The sequence below is a fragment of the Oryctolagus cuniculus genome, chromosome 13, assembly GCF_051225735.1.
Source record: "Oryctolagus cuniculus isolate XC-2025 breed Fujian yellow rabbit chromosome 13, ASM5122573v1, whole genome shotgun sequence".
In the NCBI taxonomy this organism is placed as follows: Eukaryota; Metazoa; Chordata; class Mammalia; order Lagomorpha; family Leporidae; genus Oryctolagus; species Oryctolagus cuniculus.
In genome coordinates this window covers 90,505,296-90,527,206 of record NC_142879.1, presented here as the reverse complement: position 1 = coordinate 90,527,206, position 21,911 = coordinate 90,505,296, and the positions used below count along the sequence as shown (strand labels likewise).

The 21,911-nt window shown below is 39.5% G+C and overlaps 1 pseudogene; it reads left to right on the top strand.

Moving 5' to 3' along the window:
- The window catches only part of LOC149122736 (transmembrane protein 184C pseudogene), a 34,042-nt pseudogene extending 12,415 nt beyond the window's left edge, over window positions 1-21,627 (top strand).
- Window positions 21,628-21,911: the final 284 nt, after the last annotated feature.

The following is a 21,911-nucleotide window of genomic DNA, read 5'->3' as shown; positions in this document are numbered from 1 at the left end:
GCTGAGACTTTAACTGGCAGTCTGACATGGGATTCTGGCATCGCAGGTAGCAGCTTAGCTCCCTGTCCACAATGACAGCTCCAGTATTATTCTCACATGCCAATATTTCTACCCTGAAACCAATTAAAATCTGCCTTGAAGTTTGTGGGCATCACATCTATTATGCTTTTTATTTTAGTCACTGCACAGTACTTTATAAGATGACTTTATACTTTCCAAAGTTCATTTAATCATTTTATTTACCTGAAAAGCAGACACCAACAGAGAGAAACTTATACAGAGAGATGTGCCATCTACTGGTCTACTTCCCTAATGCCAGCCAAACCTGAGGCAGGGCCAGGCCAAGCAAGAAACCCAGGTCAATCCAGGTCTCACCTGTGGGTAGCAGGGGCCTAAATATTGTTGTCATCATCTGTTGCTCTTCAGAATGCACATTGACAGAAAGGTGAGTCAGAAGCAGGGCAGGAACTGAAATTCAGACACCCCAATATTGGATCAGGAATCCAAAGTGGCATCTTCCCTGGTGGCCCAAAGATATGTCCCTTACACTTATTTTCTTGATTTGTTTTATATTTGTACTACTATCCTAATTTTATCCATATGTATCATTATTGACATTGCCTTCCTATAAAATTCTAATATTCATTGAAAATGGTACACTATTCAGAAAGATACAAATTTTCTAGGTTATACAAAATTTAGCAAAAATTGATCTGTCATATTCTATTTTTGGAAATGTACTTATTCATAATAATCTCACTTGTATATTGACTATAGCTTTTAAAAATATTTAGCTATAAAGACAAAGTTTTATCTTTTATGGCACTATTAATATGAGCAATGGATCTGTCAATGGCATTAGTCTCTGCTCATTGATTCAACTCCTATAGTCACACACCACACCAGCCTTTTTTTAAAAAACATGTATATCAGAACCTCTGAACATGAGCTGCAAACTGGAGCTTTATTTTTATTTAAAATGAAAATATTTCTAAAGTCTTTTATTACTTGTGTCTACACAAAGTCAAACTCTATACTATTGATCCTAACAATGTGTCTTAAAATTCTATTAGGTCCTAGGAAATTTTTATTTAAATACAAAAGGAAGAAATTTCCTTAAATACATGTCTATGCAAGCAAGTTTCTTTTTTGTTGGATTCAATTCATAGGTAATGACATCTTGATTATAATATACTTTCAATAAAATACTTAAAACATAATACCTGAATATTTTCAAGGAAATCAAATCATTACAAAGGAATAGTTAGCTATAAGGTTGACTGTTATATTCAGATCCAAAAGGCTACTCAAAAATTTAATTTGGGGGGCTGGTACTGTGGTGTAGGCTAAGCCTCTATCTGTGGCACCTGCATCCCATATATGGGTGCCAGTTTGTGTCCCAGCTGCTCCTATTCCAATCCAGCTTTCTGCTATGGCCTGGGAAATCAGTGGAAGATGACCCAAGTGCTTGGACCCCTGCACCCACATAGGAGATGCGGAAGAAGCTCTTGGCTCCTGGCTTTGGATCAGCCCAGGTCCAGCCATTGTGCCATTTGGGGAGTGAACCAGCAGATATAACACCTTTCTCTCTGTCTCTCTCTCTCTCTCTCTCTGTGATTCTGTCTCTCAAATATATAAATAAACCTAAAAAATTAATTTTTTAACAGGAAGAGTGGACAATGAGAGAGACAAAGAGAAAGTTCTTCCTTTTTTCCATTGGTTCACCCTCCAAAGGCCGCTGCAGCTGGTGTTCTGTGGCCAGTGTACCATGCTGATCCGAAGCCAGGAGACAGGTGCTTCTCCTGGTCTCCCATATGGGTGCAGGGCCCAAGGACTTAGGCCATCCTCCACTGCACTCCTGGGCCACAACAGAGAGCTGGACTGGAAGAAGAGCAACTGGTACAGAATGTGGTGCCCCGACTGGGACTAGAACCCAGTGTGCTGGTGCTGCAAGGTGGAGGATTAGCCTATTGAGCCATGGCACCGGTCTCTAAAAAATTAATTCTTCAATTTGATGGTCAAATAATATATTTGCACTACAAAAGGAGGTTATTCACTGAGAAAAATATCTTAGCAACATAAACTAAATTTAATGGAACTTGCTTTTCATATAAACTATGAAAAATAAAATACTAAAATGTAATTATATTAATCTGTGTGGTTCCAAATCTTTCAAATCTTTAGATGACCTTGTGTTTTTATTTTTCTTCTTTTCCAGTCAGGTTAGATAAATTGTACTAGATTAATCACCTTCCAGATGTTTTTAAAAAAGTGTTTCTCTTGGGAGAAAGCTATAGACATAAAATTAAAGAATGCATGCAATTTCATTTTTGTTGTTTGGGTTGGTTGTTCTATAGTGAAGTATGGATTTATTATTCTGTAGGAGGATCCTGGATGCCTTCAAATAGCAGTTTATAAGCACAAGCCAGGACCTCTTCTTTATTTCTTAAGAAAATTTTTATTTAAAAAGCAGAGTTACAAAGAGTGAGGGATACATACATACATACACATACACACACACATACACACACACACACACACACATGCAAAGAGAGAACACAAGTCTTCCATTTGTTGATTCATTCCACAAAAGGATGCAAAGATCAGGACTGGTCCAGGCTGAATCCAGGAACCCAGAATTCCATTTGGGTCTCCCATGTGTGTGGCAGAGGATCAAGCACTTGGGCCATCTTGTCTTGCCTTGCCAGTTGCATTAGCAGAGAGCTGGATTGGAAGTGGGGCACCTGGAACATGAACTGGTGCTCATATGGGAGGCTGGCATTGTAAGTGGTGGCTTAACCTGCTGCACTAAAATGCTGGACCCAATCTAGGACTCCTAAAGCAAAAAAATTAAGTAATAGAACAAGAAAGCTCTATTTTTCCTTTTTCTCTCTCCCTCATCCCACTTCCTGCAAACGTAGCTCTGCTGCTTAATGTAGGAAAAATGTAAATTGCAACTGTACACTGGAGGCTGTTTTAATCTGACAAAATCTTTTATAATACAGCTGGCCATTGGCCCAGATCTTTCTTGACTTTCATGAAATGAAGGACACCATGAAACCCGTAAGCATACCAAACTTCCTCAATAAGTATCCTCTGTCTCACTTCCAGCATAACCCTAATCCTATTGTCAGTTCTCACTGGAACTGATTCATGATGGAGAAAACATTATTTTAACTTTGAATTCCATGGATTATTTCCTACATTAATACAAATCAGATTTTTCCCATGTGATGTAACAATTAAAGGCAGGTGTGATTCTAAGTGTAAATGAAAGTAGTGAACAACACCATAGTTGAACTTGAGTGTTATTGCAGGATTTCCCTGTTTCAAAATAACTTATCTATTTACACATTTATCTTGATATCTGAATCACCAAATAAAAATAATTTTTGAATTCTATTTTCCAACATTCTATCTTCTCCACCTCCAGCTAAACTGCTTGCCTGTGTATTCATTTTCTATGACTAAAATAGCAAATATCTGCAGACTTAGTGTCTTAGAGCTGCACAAATTTGCATTCTGAAATTCTGTATATCAGAAGTTTATCAGAAACCCTACAGGCTAGAAGGGAATGGCGAGATATAGCCCAGGTACTAAGAGAGAAAAACTGCCAGACCAGAATATTATATCCTGCAAAGCTCTCATTTATGAATGAAGGTGAAATAAAGACCTTTCATGGCAAACAGAAATTGAAAGAATTTGTCACCACTCATCTAGCCCTGCAAAAGATGCTTAAAGATGTGTTACACACAGAAACAGAAACACGGTCATCAATATGAAAGAAGGTAAAAGAAGAAAACCTCCCAGTAAAAGATCACAGGAAGTTCAAAGCATATATTGGAAATATCTTTGGGAAGATGGCAAGGCAAAATTACTACTTATCAATAGTCACATTGAATGGTAATAGCCTCAACTCTCCAGTTAAAAGACACAGACTGGCTGAATGCATTAAGAAGAAAAACCAATCTATTTGCTGCTTACAAGAAACACATCTTTCCAACAAAGATGCATGCAGACAGAAAGTGAAAGGGTGGAAAAAGATATTCCATGCCAACAGAAACCAAAAAAAGCTGGTGTAGCCATTTTAATATCAGACAAAAGAAACTTTAACACAAAAACTGTTAAGAGGGGCACTATATAATGATTAAGGGATCAATTCAACAGGAAGATTTAACTATTATAAATGTATATGCACATAATTACAGGCACCAGTTTATTTAAAATATATGTCAAGAGACTTAAAGGGAGACTTACAATCCAATACAATAGAATTAGGGGACTCTAATACTCCACTCTCAGAAATATACAGATAAACTGGACAGAAGATCAACAAGGAAACAGCAGATTTAATCAACACTATAGCCCAAATGTATCCAACAGATATCTACAGAACTTTCGATCCTACGTCTAAAGAATTTACATTCTTCTCAGTAGTGCATTGAACCTACTCCAGGATTGACCACATACTAGGCCATAAAGCAAGTCTCAGCAAATTCAAAAGAATTAGAATCATACCATGCAGCTTGTCAGACCACAGTGGAATGAAGCCGGAAAGGAGAAACTCAGGAATCCGTAGAGCATATGCAAATACATAGAGATTGAACAATATGCTCCTGAATTAATACTGGTCATAGAAGAAATCAAAAGAGAAATCAAAAACTTTCTGGAAGTAAATGAGGATAACAACACAACATATCAAAACTTATGGGATACAGCAAAAACAGTGTTAAGAGGAAAGTTTATAGCAATAGGTGCCTACATCAAGAAATTGGAAAGGTACCAAATAAATGAGCTTTCAATGCATCTCAAGGATCTAGAAAAACTGCAGCAAACCAGACCCAAATCTAGTAGAAGAGAAATAATTAAAATCAGTGAAGAAATCGACAGGATTGAATCAAAAAAATTACAAAAAACAGCCAAATGAAGAGTTGGTTTTTTGAAAAAATAAAAAAAATGACACCCCATTGGCCCAACTAACTAAAAAAAGAAGATAAAAGACCCAAATCAATAAAATCAGAGATGAAAAAGGAAACGTAACAACAGACACCACAGAAATAAAAAGAATCATCAGAAATTACTACAAGGACTTGTATGCCAGCAAACAGGGAAATCTATCAGAAATGGATAGATTCCTGGACACATGCAACATACCTAAATTGAACCAGGAAGACATAGAAAACCTAAATAGACCCATAACTGAGACAGAAATTGAAACAGTAATAAAGGCCCTCCCAACAAAGAAAAGCCCAGGACCAGATGGATTCACTGCTGAATTCTACCAGACATTTAAAGAAGAACTAACTCCAATTCTTCTCAAACTATTCAGAACAATCGAAGAAGAGGGAATCCTCCCAAATTCTTTCTATGAAGCCAGCATCACCTTAATTCCTAAGCCGGAAAAAGATGCAGCACTGAAAGAGAATTACAGACCAATATCCCTGATGAACATAGATGCAAAAATCCTCAATAAAATTCTCGCCAATAGAATGCAACAGCACATCAGAAAGATCATCCACCCAGACCAAGTGGGATTTATCCCTGGTATGCAAGGATGGTTCAGTGTTCGCAAATCAATGTGATACACCACATTAACAAACTGCAGAGGAAAAATGATATGATTATTTTAATAGATGCAGAGAAAGCATTCGATAAAACACAACACCCTTTATGATGAAAACTCTAAGCAAATTGGGTATAGAAGGAACATTCCTCAATACAATCAAAGCAACTTTTTGAAAACCCACAGCCAACGACCTATTGAATGGGGAAAAGTTGGAAGCATTTCCTCTGAGATCTGGTACCAGACAGGGATGCCCACTCTCACCTCTGCTATTCAATATAGTTCTGGAAGTTTCACCAGAGCCATTAGGAAAGAAAAATAAATTAAAGGAATACAAATTGGGAAGAAAGAACTCAAGCTATCCCTCTTGGAAGATGATATGATTCTTCTTTAGGGGATCCAGAGAACTCTACTAAAAGACTATGGAAACTCATAGAAGACTTTGACAAAGTAGCAGGGTATAAAATCAATGCACAAAAATCAACAGCCTTTGTATACACAGGCAATGCCACGGCTGAGAAAGAACTTCTAAGATTAATACCATTCACAATAGCCACAAAAACAATCAAATACCTTGGAATAAACCAAGGACGTTAAAGATCTCTATGATGAGAATTACAAAATCTTAAAGAAAGAAATAGAAGAGGATACCAAGAAATGGAAAAATCTTCCATGCTCATGGATTGGAAGAATCAAGATCATCAAAATGTCCATTCTCCAAGAAGCAATTTACAGATTCAATGCAATACCAATCAAAATACCAAAGACATTCTTCTCAGCTCTTAAAAAAATGATGCTGAAATTCATACGGAGACGCAGGAGACCTCGAATAGAAAAAGCAATCATGTACAACAAAAACAAATCCAGAGGCATCACAATACCAGATTTCAGGACATACTACAGGGCAGTTGTTATCAAAACAGCATCGTACTGGTACAGAAACAGATGGATAGACCAATGGAACAGAATAGAAACACCAGAAATCAATCCAAACATCTATAGCCAACTTATATTTGATCAAGGATCTAAAACCAATTCCTGGAGCAAGGACAGTCTATTCAACCAATGGTGCTGGGAAAATTGGATTTCCACATGCAGAATCATGAAGCAAGACCCCTACCTTACACCTTACACAAAAATCCACTCAACATGGATTAAAGATCTAAATCTATGACTCAACACCATCAAATTATTAGAGAACATTGGAGAAAGCCTGCAAGATACAGGCACTGGCAAAGACTCTTTGGAAAGGAACCCGGAAACACAGGCAGTCAAAGCCAAAATTAAAAATTGGGATTGCATCAAATTGAGAAATTTCTGTACTGCAAAAGAAACAGTAAGGAAAGTAAAGAGGCAACCGACAGAGTGGGAAAATATTTGCAAACTATGCAATAGATGAAGGTTTAATAACCAGAATCTATAAAGAGATCAAGAAACTCCACCAGAACAAAACAAACAACTCACTTAAGAGATGGGCCAAGGACCTCAATAGACATTTTTCAAAAGAGGAAATCCAAGTGGCAAACAGACATGAAAAAATGTTCAAGATCACTAGCAATCAGGGAAATGCAAATCAAAACCACAATGAGGTTCCACCTCACCTCAGTTAGAATGGCTCACATTCAGAAATCTACCAACAACAGATTCTGGCGAGGATGTGGGGAAAAAGGGACACTAACCCACTGTTGGTGGGAATGCAAACTGGTCAAGCCACTATGGAAGTCAGTCTGAAGATTCCTCAGAAACCTGAATATAGCCCTGCCATGCAACCCAGCCATCCCATTCCTTGGAATTTACCCAAAGGAATTTAAATTGGCAAACAAACAAGCGGTCTGCACCCTAATGTTTATTGCAGCTCAATTCACAATAGCTAAGACCTGGAACCAACACAAATGCCCATCAACAGTAGAATGGATAAAGAAATTATGGGATATGTACTCTAGAATACTATACAGCAGTCTAAAACAATGAAACTAGATTCGGTCATTTACAACAAAATGGAGGAATCTGGAACACATAATGCTGAGTGAAATAAGCCAGTCCCAAAGGGACAAATATCATACGTTCTCCCTGATCAGTGACAACTAACTGTGCACCAAAGGGGAAACCTGTTGAAGTGAAATGGACACTATGAGGAACAGTGACTGGATCAGCCCTTGTCTGGACTGGTGATGAATAACTTAATACTTTATCCCTTTTAGTATTTTTTTGTCCTACTTAATACTATTGGTTGAACTCTGTAATTAACACACAGTTATTCTTAGGTGTTTAATTTTAACTGAAAAGTGATCCCTGTTAAATATAACAGTGGAAATAAGAGAGGGAAGAGATATACAATTTGGGACATGCTCAATCTGACTTGCCTCAAATGATAGAGTTAGAAATGTGCCAGGGGATTCCAATTCAATCCCATCAAGGTGGCATGTAACAATGCCACATCACTATTCCAAGTGATCAATTTCAGTTCACAATTGATCATAATGATAGGTCTAAGAGTCAAATAGATCACACAAACAAGACTAGTGTCTGCTAATACTATCTGATAGAATTAAGAAGGAGAGAATGATCCAACATGGGAAGTGGGATACACAGCAGTCTCATAGAATGGCAGATGTCCTAAGAAGAACTCTGGCCTCAGAATCAGCCCTTAAGGCATTCAGATATGGCTGAAGAGCCCATGAGAGTATTTCAGGCATGGAAAACCAAGACACCCTGGCAAAAAAAAAAAAAAAAACCCAAAGAAACCTAAATGAAAGATCTCTGCAAGTTAGATCCCAGTGGAAAGAACAGGCCATCAAAGAAGGAGTTACTTTTCTCTGAAGGGAGGAGAGAACTTCCACTTTGACTATGATCTTGTCTAAATAAGATCAGAAGTCGGTGAACTCAAAATGCTTCCATAGCCTTGGCAAGTCATGATAAGAGTCTAGGGTGATTACTGACACCATAAACAAGAGTGTCAATTTGTTAGTCAACAACAGGAGTCACTGTGCACTTACTCCTCATGTAGGAGTCCCAGATTTTTAGGGTTAGGAAAAGGGGCCATTTGCTTGGGTTTTCAGTGTTGTATCCTCAAACACAGGCCTGAATTTCCTGACTGCTTTTTTTTGAAATTTTTCACTTTTGTTCTTTTCAATAGCTCTCTATATTGTAAGGGTCTCTTCTTCCAAAGTGGACAATGGGCAGGAACTGATATTCTTTCTGCCAGGAAGCAGTTATTTATTGTCTACCCAATGGCCCTTGCTGTAGCAAATGCATCAACCCCAATTACAGGCAATCTCATACTATAATGTAATAAGAGGACATTGCACAAACTGTGGTGAAATCATGCAATCAAAATTGCAAACAACAGGATCCTTCAGTAGACATTAATTTGTACAACATATTTCAGTTTCTGTAAATTCAGGACTACTCAAACTCCCTGGTTTTCTGGGCCTTAAGTTTCTAAGGAAAGAATGACTCTCTGGAGATGGGCATGTGGCACAGCAACTTAAATCACCATTTGGGAAGCCTGTGCTGCATATCAGAGCAACTGGTTTGAGTCCTGGCTACTCTGCTTCTGATCTAGCCTTCCTGCTAATATACACTCTGGGAAACAGCAGATGATGACTCAAGTCCTTCCTTTATGCCCACCCATGTGGAAACATGGATTGAGTTATGGGCCCTTGTTTTAATCTGGCACAGCTCTGGCTGTTGCAGGAATTTGAGGAGTAAACCAGTAGCTAGAGGATCCCTCTATCTCTTTACCACAGTGTTAATCACCTGCTATATAACAGAACAGAAAGAAATATTGTTAACATAAGTGAATATATGAATTTTTCTACCTATTTATTTCTGTATCCCAAAAAACCTCCTATAAGTTAAAATGATATCATTGTCCACCTGTGAATAACGCTCTCTAATGTACTAATTCAATAAAGCACAGCTTATATCATCATAACATAAGGGCATTTAACTGATGATAGAAGCTGTTTATTTTCAAGGAGTTATCTTGATATTCTTCTTTACAATGTATATTTCATGTTCAGTTTTCTTTTCTAAACAAAATGCAGTTTATCTTAGAGTCCATAGAAAACACATTGGCATAATATTTTAAAATCTACACAAGAAACTCCAGGGAAACTGAAGTTCAAATGACAATAAAATGCCTGGACATAATCATCTGTAAATTTTTCAAAATAAAAATACAAAGTGGTAGCTACACACTTCAGAGCAATTAAATTGGTGATAATTCCATAGTTGGACCCTCTTTGGCAATATGTAGTCATTGAATGCCAAATATCAATAGTGTAAAAACAATAGTTGTAGATACATTAAATGACTACATCCATGTTGATTGGAATTACTAGAAACAGCAAACAAGATAAATCTAGGGAAAGATAACAGTATCTGGGATAATAGAAACTGATTTTGCAACTATATCTCTTTACCATAACATTTATTTCTAGTCTAAATTCTTGAAACCAGTTGAGAAGAATCACATTGAAGAGTTGGTATTGGGGCCAGCATTGTGGTGTAGCAGGTAAAACTGCCACCTCTGACACCAACATACCCTATTGGTGCCAGGTAAAGTCCCAGCTTCTCCACTTCCAATCCAGCTCCCTGCTACTGCACCTGGAAAGGCAGAACAGGGCCCAAGTGCTTGGGCCCCAGCACCCTAGGAGACTCAGATGAAGCTCTTGGCCCAGTTTTAGATGTTAAGGCCATTTGGAGAGTGAACAAGCAGTAACTTTCTATCCCTCTCTTTCTCTGTAACTCTGCCTTTTAAATACATAAACCTTAAAAAAAAGTTGGTCTCAATTATAAACAGCAAAGAAATTTTAAAAAGTCCACACAAACTCAAAATCTGTACTACCTATGTTGACCTCACCTGAAACCTTCAAAATTTTCAAAGGAACACAAGTTTTCTCATGTCCCTTATGTAATTACAAATGAAACCTGCCATTCTGTGACCTGCCTGTGACCAAAACACTTGTCCAACCCAGGGTGGGCCTTCACACCTGAGGCTTCCTGGAGCAGGCAAATTGCTTCTCACATGTGTGAGTTTGCCATTATCTGGACAGTTCATCTGAAGGCAAACCACCTTTTACAATCTCTCCACCTGCAGCTAAAAGGGTTTTTCCCTGTGTGTGTTCTCCTGCGGACTATCGCATGAAAAATTTTTAAAGATTCATTAATTTATTTGTTTGAAAGTCAAAATCACAGAAAACAAGGGTGAGATAGAGATCTTCTGTCCACTGGTACATACTCTAAATGTCCACAATGGTCAGGGCTGGGCCAGGCTGACACCAGGAGCCAGGATCTTCATCTGGGTCTCCCAAGTTGGTACAGTGGCCCAAGTACTGGGGCTATCTTCCACTGCTTTCCCAGGTACATTAGCAGGGAGCTGTATCCAAAGTGGAGCAGCCAGGGCTTGAACTAGCACTTATAGATGATGCAGGCTGTGGCAGAGAAGTACAGCTGTGGCCCCACATGTGAAATTTTAAGATCTTGCCACATCCTGGATGGCTACAGATGGGACTTCTTATTCTGGAAGAGTCAATCTAAGGAAAGACTTTAGCTGTTAAAGGGGAAAACCCAGCAATGAGGGCAATGGGGGAACTTGGTACCATCTGAGCTCACCATTCGCAGCTATGGACTTTGCTCAATGCACTGAGGTACAGGAGATATGACAGCCGCTTTGGGCACCTGAGAACCTATCATCAGCTTTTGTGCTGAAGAAATGGGCTGGCTGATATCTACACATGACTGTCTCTGAGGTAGGCACAGAAAAGTCATAAAGTGAGCACCCACTTTCTCTTCCACTTCTGCCACTGTTTCACTCACATCTCTGCCTATTTGGTGACCCAGCTTCGCAAGGTATGTTTTTTTCTTGCAGTCTTACATTTAGCTGGGTTCTTTGAAGGGACTGTCCTTAATACTTGGAAATGCTGGCTGCATTTACTGGCAGGATTGGTGGCTACAAAAGTGGGCATCTGCTGCATGATGCTACACACTGCATGAGCCTTGGGCAATTTGGAGGAGAGACACTGGGATCTTTTCTTCCTCTGAATGGTGCAGCAATGTGCAGCTTGACCATAACAGAAAATACTTGAAGTATTTTGTAGATGGTGTTGGTGCAATCAAATTGACATTTAGGGTTCAAAGTCTGAGGGGCTGTAAGGTAGAGTCAACCAAACATGTAGATGAAAATAGGGTGTGCCCAGAGGCAGATTCTCTCCTTGGACATATCAAATACCTATAAAATGGATCTGTTTTCAAGATATTTCCTTTTTAAAAATATTTTTATTTATTTGAAAGTCGGACTTAGAGAAAGAAAGAGAGGCAGAGAGAGAGAGAGAGAGAGAGAGAGGTCTTCCATCTGCTGGTTCATTCCCCAGTTGGCCACAAGGGCCGGAGCTGCACTGATCCAAAGCCAGGAGCCAGGAGCTTCTTCTGGGCCATCTTCTACTGATTTCCCAGGTCATAGCAGAGAGCTGGATCAGAAGTGGAGCAGTCAGGACATGAACTTGCTCCCATATGGGATGCTGGCACTGTAGGCAGTGGCTTTACCTGTTATGTCACAGTGCTGACCCCAAGTTATTTCTTAAAATCAGACACCCAGTTGCAAGTCACTGACATTAAGTGCTTTACAAGTACTTTGCAGTTTTGCTCTAGTAGTTCAAACTCTCTTCTGACCTTTCAGAAATTCGTTCCTCCTCATGCTCAAGCTGACTTACCTCAAACGGTAGAGTTAGAAACATACCAGGGGATTCCAATTCAATCCCATCAAGGTGGCATGTAACAATGCCATCTCACTAGTCCCAGTGATCAATTTCTGTTCATAATTGATCATAATGATAGGACTAAGAACCAAAGGGATCACATAAACAAGAATAGTGTCTGCAAATACTAGCTGATAGAATAAAAAAGGGAGAGAACGATCCAACATGGGAACTGAGATACACAGCAGACCCACAGAATGGCAGATGTCCTAAACAGCACTGTGGCCTCATAATCAGCCCTTAAGGCATGCGGATCCGGCTGAAATGCCCATGAGACTATTTCAGGCATGGGAAGCCAAGACACTCTGAAAAAAAAAAAAAAACCTAAATGAAATCTCCGCGAGTGAGATCCCAGTAGAAACAACGGGTAATCAAAGAAGGAGGTACCTTTCTCTGAAGGGAGGAGAGAACTTCCACTTTGACCATGGCCTTGTCTAAAAATGATCAGAGTCGGTGAACCCAGGGGGCTTCCATAGCCTTGGCAGCTCATGACAAGAGCCTAGGGTGATTACTGATGCCATAAACAAGAGTGTCAATTTGTTAAGTCAACAACAGGAGTCACTGTGCACTTACTCCTCATGTAGGATCTTTTTTTTTGACTTTTATTTAATGAATATAAATTTCCAAAGTATGATTTATGGATTACAATGGCTTCCCCCCCATAACGTTCCCTCCCACCCACAACCCTCCCCTTTCCCACTCCCTCTCCCCTTCCATTCACATCAAGATTCATTTTCGATTATCTTAATATACAGAAGATCAGCTTAGTATACATTAAGTAAACATTTCAACAGTTTGCTCCCACACAGAAACATAAAGTGTAAAATAATAGATGATTTTTTTTAAATGATGATGAAATCAGATCAGACCTATTGTCATGTTTAATCCCAGTGAGAGTCAAGTTGGGAGTTGATAATTTCTTTCTTTCTTTTTTTTTTTTTTACAGAGGATCAGTTTAGTATGCATTAAGTAAAGATTTCAACAGTTTGCACCCCCATAGAAACACAAAGTGAAATATATTGTTTGAGTACTCGTTATAGCATTAAATCTCAATGCACAGCACATTAAGGACAGAGATCCTACATGAGGAGTAAGTGCACAGTGACTCCTGTTGTTGACTTTACCAATTGACACTCCTGTCTATGGCATCAGTAGTCTCCCTATGCTCCAGTCATGAGTTTCCAAGGCTATGGAAGCCCTCTGAGTTCTCCGATTCTTATCTTGTTTAGACAAGGTCATAGTCAAAGTGGAGGTTCTCTCCTCCCTTCAGAGAAAGGTGCCTCCTTCTTTGAAGACCTGTTCTTTCCACTGGGATCTCACTCGCAGAGATCTTTTGCCAGAGTGTCTTGGCTTTCCATGCCTGAAATACTCTCATGGGCTTTTCAGCCAGATCCGAATGCCTTTAGGGCTGATTCTGAGGCCAGAGTGCTATTTAGGACATCTGCCATTCTATGAGTCTGCTGAGTATCTCACTTCCCATGTTGGATCACTCTCCCCTTTATTTATTCTATTGGTTAGTGTTAGCAGGTACTAGACTTGTTTATGTGCTCCCTTTGACTCTTAGTCCTTTCATTATGATCAATTGTGAACTGAAATTGATCACTTGGAATAGTGAGATGGCATTGGTACATGCCACCTTGATGGGATTGAATTGGAATCCCCTGGTATGTTTTTAACTCTACCAATTGGGGCAAGTCAGCTTGAGCATGTCCCAAATTATACATCTCTTCCCTCTCTTATTCCCACTCTTATGTTTAACAGGGATCACATTTCAGTTAAATTTCAACACTTAAGAATAACTGTGTATTAATTACAGAATTAAACCAGTCATATTAAGTAGAACAGACAAAAAAAACTACTAACAGGGATAATGTATTAAGTTGTTCATTAACAGTCAGGGCTATGCTGATCAAGTCACCGTTTCCCATAGTGTCCATTTCACTTCAGGAGGTTTCCTTTTTGGTGTTCAGTCAGTTGTCACCGATCAGGGAGAACATATGGTATTTGTCCCTTTGGGACTGGCTTATTTCACTCAGCATGATGTGTTCCAGATTCCTCCATTTTGTTGCAAATGACTGGATTTCGTTGTTTCTTACTGTGGTATAGTATTCTAAAGAGTACATATCCCATAATTTCTTTATCCAGACAAGCGTTGATGGACATTTAGGTTGGTTCCAGGTCTTAGCTATTGTGAATTGAGCTGCAATAAACATTAAGCTGCAGACCGCTTTTTTGTTTTCCAATTTAAATTCCTTTGGGTAAATTCCAAGGAGTGGGATGGCTGGGTCGAACGGTAGGGTTATCTTCAGGTTTCTGAGGAATCTCCAGACTGACTTCCATAGTGGCTTGACCAGTTTGCATTCCCACCAACAGTGGGTTAGTGTCCCTTTTTCCCCACATCCTCGCCAGCATCTGTTGTTGGTAGATTTCTGCATGTGAGCCATTCTAACTGAGGTGAGGTGAAACCTCATTGTGCTTTTGATTTGCATTTCCCTGATTGCTAATGACCTTGAACATTTTTTCATGTGCCTGTTGGCCATTTGGATTTCCTCTTTTGAAAAATGTCTATTGAGGTCCTTGGCCCATCTCTTAAGTGGGTTGTTGGTTTTGTTTTTGTGGAGTTTCTTGATCTCTTTGTAGATTCTGGTTATTAACCCTTTATCTGTTGCATAGTTTGCAAATATTTTTCCCATTCTGTCGGTTGTCTCTTCACTCTCCTGACTGTTTCTTTTGCAGTACAGAAACTTCTCCATTTGATGCAATCCCAATAGTTGATTTTGGCTTTGACTGTCTGTGCCTCTCAGGTCTTTTCCAGAAATTCTTTGCCTGTGCCAATATCTTGAAGGGTTTCTCCAATGTTCTCTAGTAACTTGATGGTGTCCGGTTGTAGATTTAGGTCTTTAATCCATGTTGAGTGGATTTTTTGTAAGGTGTAAGGTAGGGGTCTTGCTTCATGCTTCTGCACGTGGAAATCCAATTTTCCCAGCACCATTTATTGAATAGACTGTCCTTGCTCCAGGAATTAGCTTTAGATCCTCTATCAAATATAAGTTGGCTGTAGATGTTTGGGTTGATTTCTAGTGTTTCAATTCTGTTCCATTGGTCTATCCATCTGTTTCTGTACCAGTACCATGCTGTTTTGATTACAACCGCCCTGTAGTATGTCCTGAAATCTGGTATTGTGATGCCTCCAGCTTTGTTTTTGTTGTACAAGATTGCTTTAGCTATTCGAGGTCTCTAGTGCCACCATATAAATTTCCGCACCATTTTTTCCAGATCTGAGAAGAAGGTCTTCGGTATCTTGATTGGTATTGCATTGAATTTATAAATTGCTTTTGGGAGAATGGACATTTTGATGATATTGATTCTTCCAATCCATGAGCATGGAAGATTTTTCCATTTCTTGGTATCCTCTTCTATTTCTTTCTTTAAGGTTTTGTAATTTTCATCGTAGAGATCTTTAACATCCTTGGTTAAGTTTATTCCAAGGTATTTGATTGTTTTTGTAGCTATTGTGAATGGGATTGATCTTAGAAGTTCTTCCTCAGCCATGGCATTGTCTGTGTATACAAAGGCTGTTGATTTTTGTGCATTGATTTTATACCCTGCTACTTTGCCAAAATCTTCTATGAGTTCCAATAGTCTCTTAGTAGAGTTCTTAGGGTCCTCTAAATAAAGTATCATGTCATCTGCAAAGTGGGATAGTTTGAGTTCTTCCTTCCCAATTTGTATCCCTTTAATTTCTTTTTCTTGCCTAATAGCTCTGGCTAGAACCTCCAGAACTATATTGAATAGCAGTGGTGAGAGTGGACATCCCTGTCTGGTACCAGATCTCAGTGGAAATGCTTCCAACTTTTCCCCATTCAATAGGATGTTGGCTGTGGGTTTTTCATAGATTGCTTTGATTGTATTGAGGAATGTTCCTTCCAAACCCAGTTTGCTTAGAATTTTCATCATGAATGGGTGTTGTATTTTATCAAATGCTTTCTCGGCATCTATTGAGAGAATCATATGGTTTTTCTTCTGCAGTCTGTTAATGTGGTGTATCACATTGATTGTCTTGCGCACATTAAACCATCCCTGCATACCAGGGATAAATCCCACTTGGTCTGGGTGGATGATCTTTCTGATGTGTTGTTGCATTCTATTGGCGAGAATTTTATTGAGGATTTTTGCATCTATGTTCATCAGGGATATTGGTCTGTAATTCTCTTTCAGTGCTGCATCTTTTCCCGGCTTAGGAATTAAGGTGATGCTGGCTTCATAGAAAGAATTTGGGAGGATTCCCTCTTCTTCAATTGTTCTGAATAGTTTGAGAAGAATTGGAGTTAGTTCTTCTTTAAATGTCTGGTAGAATTCAGCAGTGAATCCATCTGGTCCTGGGCTTTTCTTTGTTGGGAGGGCCTTTATTACTGTTTCAATTTCTGTCTCAGTTATGGGTCTGTTTAGGTTTTCGATGTCTTCCTGGTTCAATTTAGGTAGGTTGTATGTGTCCAGGAATCTATCCATTTCTGATAGATTTCCCTGTTTGCTGGCATACAAGTCCTTGTAGTAATTTCTGATGATTCTTTTTATTTCTGTGGTGTCTGTTGTTACGTTTCCTTTTTCATCTCTGATTTTATTGATTTGGGTCTTTTATCTTCTTTTTTTAGTTAGTTGGGCCAATGGGGTGTCAATTTTGTTTATTTTTTGAAAAAACCAGCTCCTCGTTTGGATGATTTTTTGTAATGTTTTTCTTGATTCAATCCTTTTGATTTCTTCTCTGATTTTAATTATTTCTCTTCTCCTACTAGATTTGGGTCTGGTTTGCTGCAGTTTTTCTAGGTCCTTGAGATGCGCTGAAAGCTCATCTATTTGGTGCCTTTCCAATTTCTTGATGTAGGCACCTATTGATATAAACTTTCCTCTTAACACTGCTTTTGCTGCGTCCCATAAGTTTCAGTATGTTGTGCTGTTATCCTCATTTACTTCCAGAAAGTTTTTGATTTCTCTTTTGATTTCTTCTATGACCCATTGTTCATTCAGGAGCATGTTGTTCAATCTCCATGTGTTTGCGTATGCTCTAGGGATTCCTGAGTTGCTAATTTCCAACTTCATTCCTTTATGGTCTGACAAGCTGCATGGTATGATTCTAATTCTTTTGGATTTGCTGAGACTTGCTTTATGGCCTAGTATGTGGTCAATCCTAGAGAAGGTTCCATGTACTGCTGAGAACAAAGTAAAATCTTTAGCTGTAGGATTGAAAGTTCTGTATATATCTGTTAGATCCATTTGGGCTATAGTGTCGTTTAAATCTACTGTATCCTTGTTGATCTTCTGTCCTATTGATCTGTCTATTTCTGAGAGTGGAGTATTGAAGTCCCCCAGTACTATTGTATTGGGTTCTAAGTCTGCCTTTAAGTCCGTTAACAAATCTTTTAGATAAACCGGTGCCCTGTAGTTAGGTGCATATACATTGATAATTGTTATATCTTCCTGTTGAATTGATCCCTTAATCATTATGTAGTGTCCCTCTTTGTCTCTCTTAACGGTTTTTGTGGTAAAGTTTATGTTGTCTGATATTAAGATGGCTATGCCCGCTCTTTTTAAATTTCTGTTGGCATGGTATATCTTTTTCCAGCCTTTCACTTTCAGTCTGTATGGATCTTTGTTGGAAAGATGTGTTTCTTGTAAGCAGCAAATAGATGGGTTTTGTTCCTTAACCCAATCAGCCAATCGGTGTCTTTTAACTGGACAGTTCAGGCCATTCACGTTCAATGTGACTAATGATAAGTGGTAACTTTGCCCTGCCATTTGCCAAAGATAAGTTCTAATATATGCTTTGAATTCCCTGTGATCTTTTGCTGTGAGCTTTCCTTCCTTGGTTTCCTTCCTTTACCTTCTTTCATATTGATGACCGTGTTTCTTTGTTTCTGTGTGTAACACATCTTTAAGCATCTTTTGCAGGGCTGGACAAGTGGCAGCAAATTCTTTCAATTTCTGTTTGTTATGAAAAGTCTTTATTTCACCTTCATTCACAAATGATAGCTTTGCAGGATATAATATTCTGGGCTGGCAGTTTTTCTCTCTTAGTACCTGGGCTATATCTCGCCATTCCCTCCTAGCTTGTAGAGTTTCTGATGAGAAGTCAGCTGTGAGTCTGATTGGAGATCCTCTGAGAGTAATCTGACGTTTCTCTCTTGCACATTTTAGGATCTTTTCTTTATGTTTCACTGTGGAGAGTTTAATTACAACGTGTCGTGGTGAGGCTCTCTTTTGGTCGTGTTTATTAGGGGTTCTGTGAGCTTCCTGTACTAGGATTTCTCTGTCCTTCTCAAAACCTGGGAAATTTTCTGCTAATATCTCACTAAAATGGCCTTCTATCCTTTATCCCTCTCCATGCCTTCAGGAACTCCTAGAACCCGAATGTTGGTTTTTTTAATAGTATCCTGAAGATTCCCAACAATATGTTTTAGATTTCTAATTTCCTCTTCTTTTCTTTGGTCTGACTTTATCCTTTCCTGTTCTCTGTCTTCTAAGTCGGATATTCTCTCTTCTGCTTCACCCATTCTGTTTGTAAGGCTCTCTATTGTGTTTTTCATTTGATCTATTGAATTCTTCACTTCCGTCACTATCCCAGTTTCCTGTTGTACTAGTTGTTTCGTTTCATTTTGATTCCTCCTTAATATTTCATTTTCACGAGAGAGATTTTCTATCTTATCCATTAAGGATTTCTGTAGTTCAAGAATTTGTTTTTGAGAACTTCTTAATGTTCTTATCAATTTTTTGAGATCTGCTTCTTGCATTTCTTCTATGTCATCATCTTCATAATCTTGAATTGGGGTGTCTTTTTCATTTGAGGGCGTCATGGTGACTTCTTTGTTTTTATTACCTTGGGTTTTGCGTTTGTTATTTGGCATATTGGAGATATTTGGTTTCTTCACTGTGGTGCTTTTTCTTGTCATACTATGACTCTAGATTAAGTGGACTATCTGTTTTTGATGGAGCCTTAGGGCTTGAGATGGGTGTGGCCTGAGAGCTCTGTTTGGTGTGCCAAAGGTGACACTCCCAGGTTAGGTGTGGTAAATCTCTCTCTCTCTCTCTTTCTTTTTTTTTGATTCAAAAGGGAAGTTATTCTGCACAGCTGAACGAAGTTGGAGGTAGTTAGCAGGCAAATGATATACCCACAGGAGCCAGAGATCAGAAGCTCTTTCCCAAGGACCACACAGGGGATCTGTTCGGCCCTCAGAGTGGGCTCAAATTCTCCTTCAGTCTCCCACTGGGTTGCCAAAGTTATGGAATTGTAGCGTCTCTGGAGAGTGCTCACGTGAATTCCGTGAGTTCTTTCCCCCACCGTCTCTTTTTTCACAGTCTCAGTTCAGTAGCACCACAAATTTACTAGGTCCTAATCTCCTGTTAATTTGCCCCGCCCAGAGTCAGGTTTTTCTGCTAGGCTCAGGGCTGGTGCAGACCTGAGGTCGCTCTGCTTATGACGTATGTCCAAGATGGCGCCTACTCTTTGTCTTGCTCGCCCTTGAGAGGTGAGCGGAGAGAGAGAAACCCGTGTCCGTACCAGTCACCTTTTTTTTTTTCTCTCTCTCTCTTCCAGCTAGCCTGGTGAACTCCCCCCCCCGGGGGTCGTTCCCTCTAGTCTCCTCTCTCCACTTGCCTGCCGGTGTCTCGGGCTATTGAGGTTCGGCTCACCTCGCGTTCCAGCGCTGTTGTGTTGAGTCTGCCGCTGGTGTCCCGAACTGTGGGCTCCCACGCTCTCCACGCAGGTCCGCTCCCTTTCCAGCGCCAATGTGTGGACTCGGGGCCCTGGACGTCCCAAGCCTGTCCGCTGTTGTCTGTGGCACGCACTCCCCTTCGAGCACTGGCACGCAGACCCTGCGGCTTCCTGCGGCTCGGTCCCGTGGCTCGGTCCCGCGGCTTGGCTTCCGCGTGGTGGGCGACCTTGTTCTCCCAGTAGGTCCTCTGATTCATGGCCACTCGATCCAGAAGAGTTTCCTCTGCAATATTTTCCTGGTTCTTTTTTTCTGAGGCTACCGTAACTCCCCTTTTATTAAACTAAATTTTCCTGGACTATCGGTGCGCGCCCTCACTATTCCGCCATCTTGGCTCCGTCCCCCCTCATGTAGGATCTTTGTCCTTAGTGTGCTGTACATTGAGATTTAATGCTATAACTAGTACTCAAACAGTATTTTTCACTTTATGTTTCTGTGCGGGAGCAAAATGTTGAAATCTTTACTTGATGTATGCTAAACTGATCTTCTGTATATAAAGAGAAACGAAAATGATTCTTGATGTGAATGGAAGGGGAGAGGGAGTGGGAAAGGGCAGGGTTGCGGGTGGGAGGGACGTTATGGGGGGGAAGCCATTGTAATCCATATTCTGTACTTTGGAAATTTATATTCATTAAATAAAAGTTTAAAAACATCAGGGAACACATTTCACTGTGACTCATGACGTAAAATTTGTTAAGTTTATGAACTCAAAATTGAGATGTAAATATCTTCTACCTCTGTTGCTGTCAGTGATAGCTTTGTCCTAAGGCTGAGCAAAAGTGGTTTGTCAGTTACTCTGGAGAAATTGTTGTTTTAATCTGTGAGCTGGTTGGGATACATGATGAAGGAAACATTAACTTTTCAAATGTTTGGACTTGCTTGGTAATAATAAATATGTCACAATTGTTTACCAGTACTTTCTCCTGCTATTTTATAAATTATTAAAGGAAGAATGCAGTCCCACCTGTTGGCAGATTTCTTTCTGTAAAACTGGTGATTTTTGTTTCTTTCTGGCAAGCAGCAGTTACTGCTTTGTTGGTGAAAGTTGGTGTTACTACTGAAACATATATATAAGATTGGCAAACTGTAGACGCTGTGGCTACAGAACTCCAGAATTTCTGTATCTTTATTGAGCTGTCCCTTGTTACTACTGCTCATTATTCTACTCTCTCATATAAACCCTATGACCAAGAAGAGGAAGAGTGCTCATGCTTTGATTCCTGCCTTGCTGTGTGGGATGTTTCAGATATTAGAGGTATTTCTGAAAATGTTAAGGCATGTTGGCCAGAGGACATCCTAGTAAAAAAAATTTCCTCAGAATCAAGATCAAAGTGAACATACAAGCTGGTTATCATCACCATCACAAGATGCAATGTCTGTTGCCTCTTCTATGCCACCTTCACCTGTGGGTCACTACCAAGGGTTTGAATACACTGTGACTCCCTAGACAGCACCTACTACAACCAAGCTGTCTGATGAAATACTTAGTGATCTTACAGAGGAGAAGAAAGAACCTTTAGAGAAATCTGTGGACTCCTAAGCAGTAAGAAAAAGCAAATTGTGTTAGAACCATGATATTCCATTTTCTGGTATCTCTTATGGAGCAGGATTTTTTGCTTGGGACAAGCCATAAATTATGGAAAATTCAAACATGATAATAGTGGAAAACCCAGTACAAATACTGGATTTACATATATGAGATTTTTAAGATTTATTTTTCATTTATTTGAAAGGCAGAATTAGAGAGAGAGGAGGAGTGATACAGAGAGAGAGATCTTCCTTGCACTGGTTCACTCCCCAGATGGCTGCAATGCCCTTGGCTAG